Raw genomic sequence first — 6,492 nt, forward strand, 5'->3', positions numbered from 1 at the left:
TCTTCAGAGGCCAGATGCTCGATAAATGTTGGGCCTTCTTCATGGTGGACCACATCACTGCCATCTCCGTAGAGCTTAGTTGTCAGAATGACGAAAGTCATCTCAAGGTTTCTCCTGTCAGTCACCAGATTCAGTCCTCCTGTGACCACTCTGTACATATGCTGCTTAATTTAATCAATGTCACAAATCAATCCACCATTTAGCATCAAGCATTGACAGCTGAGTATGGCCAGGAAAGAAATCCCTGGCCATCTAGAATTCAGGAAAAGCCAAAAAAGGCAGGTACATTCAGCTGACTCTGCTTTCCTTAAAAATCTCTGGCAGTGGCCAAGCTTAGAAAAGCTAGAATGCAGACATTACATATAGAAAATTGATTTTTCTTTTTCATTTAATAAAAAGCATCCACAGATTTCATAAAGTAGAAACCCTACATATAGGTCATCCAAATAGAGAACACACACACACACAGAACAGCTTTCAGCCATCTTACAACACATACACAAATATATAACAATGTGGTTTGACTTTCTGTTGTATCCATGGTTTTGTAAATGCACCTTCATAGCCCATGGTAAATCTGTGTGCGGACTCGCTTCCTCAACATCTGGCAAAAAAGCAGACCTTGCAGTTGTGCCCAGCAAAGCCCAGACCTCAGATGAAGAGGCCCAGGCTGTGTTTCCAGCTCCACACTGCTTAGAGGAGAGCCCACAAGCCCATCTCAGCCTCAGTTTATTCAAATGAGTGCCATCCTTTTGGTCATGAACACCTCTCAGTCACAAATTTCAGGGTAGATAAGAGAAAATGTACCATTATTACCTACAGCTCTAATTGGGCAAAGAAGCAGATGTGATGGAACAGAATAATCCCTAGCAGTGTCTGCCATAATTCAATATTGTCAACAAACAGCTACACTTTATTGGACCAAACTGCCCAATAAGGACCACAGAAAACCACCCATGGACAGCTGTGGTTATAAGTCCTCAATTGTCCTGGAAATTGCAGATGCTTTTTCAGAATCTGGGAATGCCTATTAGCAAATATTACCTGTTCAAATCTTGGCCAACATTGAGAAAATGAGCTGTATAATTGGTGGGGACATTTTTTCACTCCCAAAAGAGAAACTAATTTTGTGTTTTTGTTAAGATATTTTTGAGACACTACTCATCCGAAATTCAGTGGAAGTTAATTCCTTAGAAAGACAGAGTTGGTTAACTAATTCATACAGTTTCCAGCTTGGGTTAGCAGACATCTTACTCACACTTATGATAAACACAAAGGAAAACACTGAGCCCTGAGAGGCTTAGTGACTTGCCCAAGGTCACTCCGGTAGAGACAGCCTCGGTGTCACCTTTGCTGAGAGCAGTGATTCTCCACTGGGGACAGTTTTACTCCCTAGAAAAACTGCACAATGTCTGGAGACATTTTTGGTTGTCACACGAGGAGGAATGTACTACATGCACATACTGCCGTCTTGCATTTAGTGTGTAAAGGTCAGGGATGTTGTTAAACATCCTGCAATTGACAGAACAGTTCTCCAGCATAGTAGTGTCGAGGCGAGGAAAGCCAGGGATAGAAGGGACACTCAGATGTAAAGGCTTCCACACACGCTCACGCGCGCACACACACACACACAAATGACACACAGAAGAGGATAAAATAGCCATCTGCATTATTTCTAACATGATAAGCAAAACAAGAACAGTCATGGCAACAGCAAACCTTAACGTTTTCCAGGACACTTCCAACATCAGCATATCCTGCCAGCTCCACTTTCAGATTCTGCCTCGAAACCAGCTGCTTCTCACCACCTCCACTGATACCTCATAGTCTGGCCATTATTGTCTTTCACCTGGACCACTGTAAGAACCATCTAAATGGTTGATCTTCTTCAACTCTCCACCCATTCGATCTGTTTTCTATGCAGCAGCCATAGTGACCTCAACTATGTGAACCTGATCATGTCACTTCCTTGTTGGAAAGCTTAGTCCTTCACTGGGACTAATCCCACATCCCAGTGTGCCATTGGAAATCAGTAGGGCATATTTTTGATTGTCATAATAAGTGAGGTGTCACTAGCCTTTAGTAACGGGGGCAGAGGAAGCCAGTTGTCCTGTAATAGGAGGGATTATGAAGAACTGACATGATGGAGTGGGAGGGTGGGATTAGCAGATGTAAACTATTATATATAGGATGGATAAACAACAAGGTCCTACTGTATAGCACAGGGAACTATAGTCAATATCCTGTGATAAACCATAACGGAAAAGAATGTATGTGTATGTATAACTGAATCACTTTGCGGTACAGCAGTAATTAACACAACATTGTAAATCAACTCTACTTCAATAAAAAATAATACAAAATAAAATTAAAATAATTTTTAAAAAAAGAACTGACTTGCCTACACTATTTGGCACCTCTGGTAAGACACAGCTGCCTCCTTGCCGACCCCATGCTCCATCCTGCCATCTGGGCTACACTCAGCAACCCTGATGCTCTTTGAACCTGCCAATCATGTTGGCATCTCAGGGATTTAGCACTAACTGTTCCCTGACTCAAAGCTCTTCCCCCAAAACCCATCTGCCTGGCTCTCTCACTTCATCCAGGTCTCGGCGAAATTGTCATCTGATGAGAAACACTGTGTCACAATTTTATCTAAATTATCATCTCCTTCATTAAGGTGAGGTGCTATTCTGCTAAATGTTTCTTCCTTTCATTTATCAACATCTGATATCATAATATACTGTATATTTATCAGTGTATTCTGTTTCGTATCTGTCTCCCTGTTAGAAAGTGAGCTGCAAGAGGGCAGGGTTTTGTCTGTCTGTTGTCTATTCTCAACTTTGTATCTTCAGTACCTAGAACAGTGCCTGGTCCACAGGTGATATTAGACTAACAAGTGAGGAATGAATAAATAAATGTGTGTGTTCACTTAGAAAAAAAGTCCATCTGGAAATGTGGTCAGAATAAAGAGAAAAAACATAAATTTCCCTTGAACTCGATGACTGTGTATTTTAAAAACCTGTCATTACCAAAAAAAAAAAAAAAAAAAAAAAAGCCTGCATTCACCAAGGACTGTTTGCAGAATTATGATTAGGAAATAGACCTAATTGTCATTTTAATTATTTGGTGACCATAATCTGTCTTTGTGAACCGAGGAGTATAAATAGATCAAGCTATTTCTCTAGAACTCCAGGGATCATGGAAGAAAAGAGTAACATTCAATTAGATCTATTCGCTTGAGACATGATTAATAGTATTGTTAAGGGATGCAGTTTCACAGACTACTTTGTGTGGATAATCCTAATGTGTAGATTGATTAAGAATGGTTACGTAAGAAAAATTCCTCCCCATTAACCTTGATGGGAGCTGGGTGTCTGGCAAAGCTCCCATTGCCTTGGGGCCTGGTTTCAGGCCCAAGAGACAAATTGCTCTCTCAGGGAAAAGTGTGGATTGGGAGAGACAGCCTCCCAGCAAACCTTTGCTCCTCAGGTAGAGCTTGGAATCCTCTCCGACCACACCTGCCTGAGTTCCAGTGGGTCCCCTGCATCTCCTTCGGGCCCCTGGCTGAGGAGCAGGACTGCAGTGGAGGGGAGAGTGTGCCGTGAAGAAGGACCTGGAATACTCCTCATCGTTTGGACTTGCTGACCCCACGTGTCTTGGGGCCAGGTTCCATAGACCCAGAGCCCCAGTGGGTACTTTTGTGAAAGTGATGTACTGGGGGCTGCTCTCAGGAGAAAGGGGGTGTAGGGAGTCGAATAGAACAGGGGAAGAAATCTAAGCAAAATCGTAGCCGGCGTCCAGCTGCAACCGGATCGCATGGAGAGCTCTGGAGTATGAAGTGTGCCATGGAGATGATCTTCCTTCAGGCAGGGGACCATCCTTTCACAGCCCTTTGTCAGTCTGAGACAGGCTAGGACCTGGGACCTGGGACCCTTTGCTGCAGTGCTTGCACCTGGACAAAGTCTCCTCCAGTAACACAATACAAAGAAACTATAAGGGACTAAAAATAACTGTGTGCATGTCCAGTTGGGGCAAATTATGGACAACAAGATACAGAAAGTCCAAAAAGCCCAACTGCCACTTCTGAGGAGCCGGAAGCAAAAGCAGAGGGTCAGGAGCAAAAGCAGGGTACTGTGCATGCCCCCTGCGCACAACACCACCAAAGGGAGTGGGCAAACCACCTAAGCTACCCCTCCGACCTGACCCCTGGACCCGCCCCTACTCTCACCCCATGTAAGGAATCAGCTCACTCCCCAGCGGGGAGCGAGCGAGGGAACCTGTAACTTGTTCTCACTCCCCTCTGCTGCAGCAAGAGCCCCCCAAAAGCCTTGCCTGGATTTCATGTCTGGCCTCTGATCAGTTTCTATTGATTGCGGAAGGCCAAGAACCCTGGTCAGTAACAAGTCTATCTTGGGCCTCTGCTCCATAGGATGGGGCATGACCTCCCTGGAGGCAGCCATGGACCCTCAGCAGCCAAAAATCACAGTAGCTGGATGCCCTCTCCTGTAAGCGGACTGGAATGAGGCAGCAACAGCATTTGCTTCTTGTCTGCCAGAGTCCCAAAGGGATGTGAGTCACAGCTTTACAAAAAAAATACCCCAGAACACTTCCTCTAAGTATCACTGCTTAGCACAGCATAATTCACAGTGGCCCTAACAATCACGTCTGTCTGGCCGCTTGAGCTTCTTCTCAGGGAATTCTGCTAATGTAGGGCAATGTCCACTTGGTATTTGCAGTGTCGAAAAGCATCTCCCTCTCTCCTTGACATGTTCCAAGCATTTTACAAAAAGCCATATAAACAAGTCTCAGAGAGCAGTGGAAGAGGTTAAAAATAGATGTTAAATCATCCACTTTAAAGACTTTTAGAAAAGAGTCCCATTTCATCAGCAACATTGAATAATAATCGAATGAAACCATTTCAGCAAGCTCTTTAGAAATCTTATTGTCACCAATCAGATTTCTTGGCCTTCCCCAATCAATAGAAATTGATCAGAGGAGACAAGAAATCCAGGCAAGGCTTTACTGGGGCCCCTGCTGCAGCAGAGGGGAGCGAGAACAAGCAACAGGTTCCCTTGCTCACTCACTCCCTGAGGGGGGGCGAGCTGGTTCCTTATAGGGGTGGGTCCAGGGGTCCAGCCAGAGGGGTGGCTTAGGTGGTCTGCCCACCCCTTAGGTGGTGCTGAGTGCAGGAGTCATGCGCAGTGCCCTGCTTTTGCTCCTGACCCCCTGCTTTTGTTCCTGGCTCCTCAGAAGTGGCAGTTGGTCTTTTTGTATCTTGTTGTGCATAATTTGCCCCAACTGTGCATGCACGCAGTTATTTTTAGTCCCTTATAGTTCCTCTGTATTTTGTAGCTTGAGGAGACATTTGTTCAGGTGCAAGCCCTGCAGCAAAGGGTCCCAGGTTCCAGGTCCCAGACTGTCTCATTATATGCATGTATTTTCTTTTCACTTATTTTCTTTAAACAAAACAAATAAAAACACCTCTGAAGCAGCGTGATCTCACCCAGGGTTCTCAACCTCGGTACCATTTACACTGGGGACAGGTAATTGGAGGCTGTTCTGGGCACTGTAGGATGTTTACCAGTATCCCTGCCCTCTACCTACTAGAGGTTAGTGCCACCCCTGCCCCACCTCCATCCCCTCACATGGCCAAATGCCCCCCAGAGGGCAAAAATGCTCCTGGATGAGAACCATCAATAAAGCCGAAGAAACTATGTGTCTTGAGCAAGCTAAGGAGCTATTCTAAACCTCGGTTGAATCACTCGCGAAGTGAGGATAGTGCGACCCCTGCAGTACAGTTGTGATGATTTAAGTAGAGAACCTCGCATGTCCGTCCTTACGGGTCACCACTCTTCCTCTCCTTCTGGACTAAAGTACTTTCAAAAGTGGTTTGCTTCCATGTCCTGGCTATTGTAAATCGAGCTGCGTCTCTCATACAGAGTGAAGTAAGTCAGAAAGAGAAAAACAAATACAGTATGCTAACACATATATATGGAATCTAAGGGAAAATAAAGGTCATGAAGAACCTAGTGGCAAGACGGGAATAAAGACACAGATCTACTAGAGAACGGACTTGAGGATATGGGGAGGGGAAGGGGTAAGATGTGACAGGGTGAGAGAGTGGCATAGACATATATACACTAACAAATATAAAATAGATAGCTAGTGGGAAGCAGCTGTATAACACAGGGAGATGAGCTTGGTGCTTTGTGACCACCTAGAGGGGTGGGATAGGGAGGGTGGGAGGGAGGGAGATGCAAGAGGGAAGAGATATGGGAACATATGTATATGTATAACTGATTCACTTTGTTATAAAGCAGAAACTAACACACCATTGTAAAGCAATTATAATCCAATAAAGATGTTTAAAAAAAAAAAAATGTGGTTTGCATTCTTATGGGTAAAAGAGTGATTGAAGGACAATTTTATACCAGTTAGGACAGGAAGAACGGTTTAACTTCAAAGATCTATGGTTGATAGGGAAAAGAC

The sequence above is a fragment of the Eschrichtius robustus genome, chromosome 6, assembly GCF_028021215.1.
Source record: "Eschrichtius robustus isolate mEscRob2 chromosome 6, mEscRob2.pri, whole genome shotgun sequence".
Classification (NCBI taxonomy): domain Eukaryota; kingdom Metazoa; phylum Chordata; class Mammalia; order Artiodactyla; family Eschrichtiidae; genus Eschrichtius; species Eschrichtius robustus.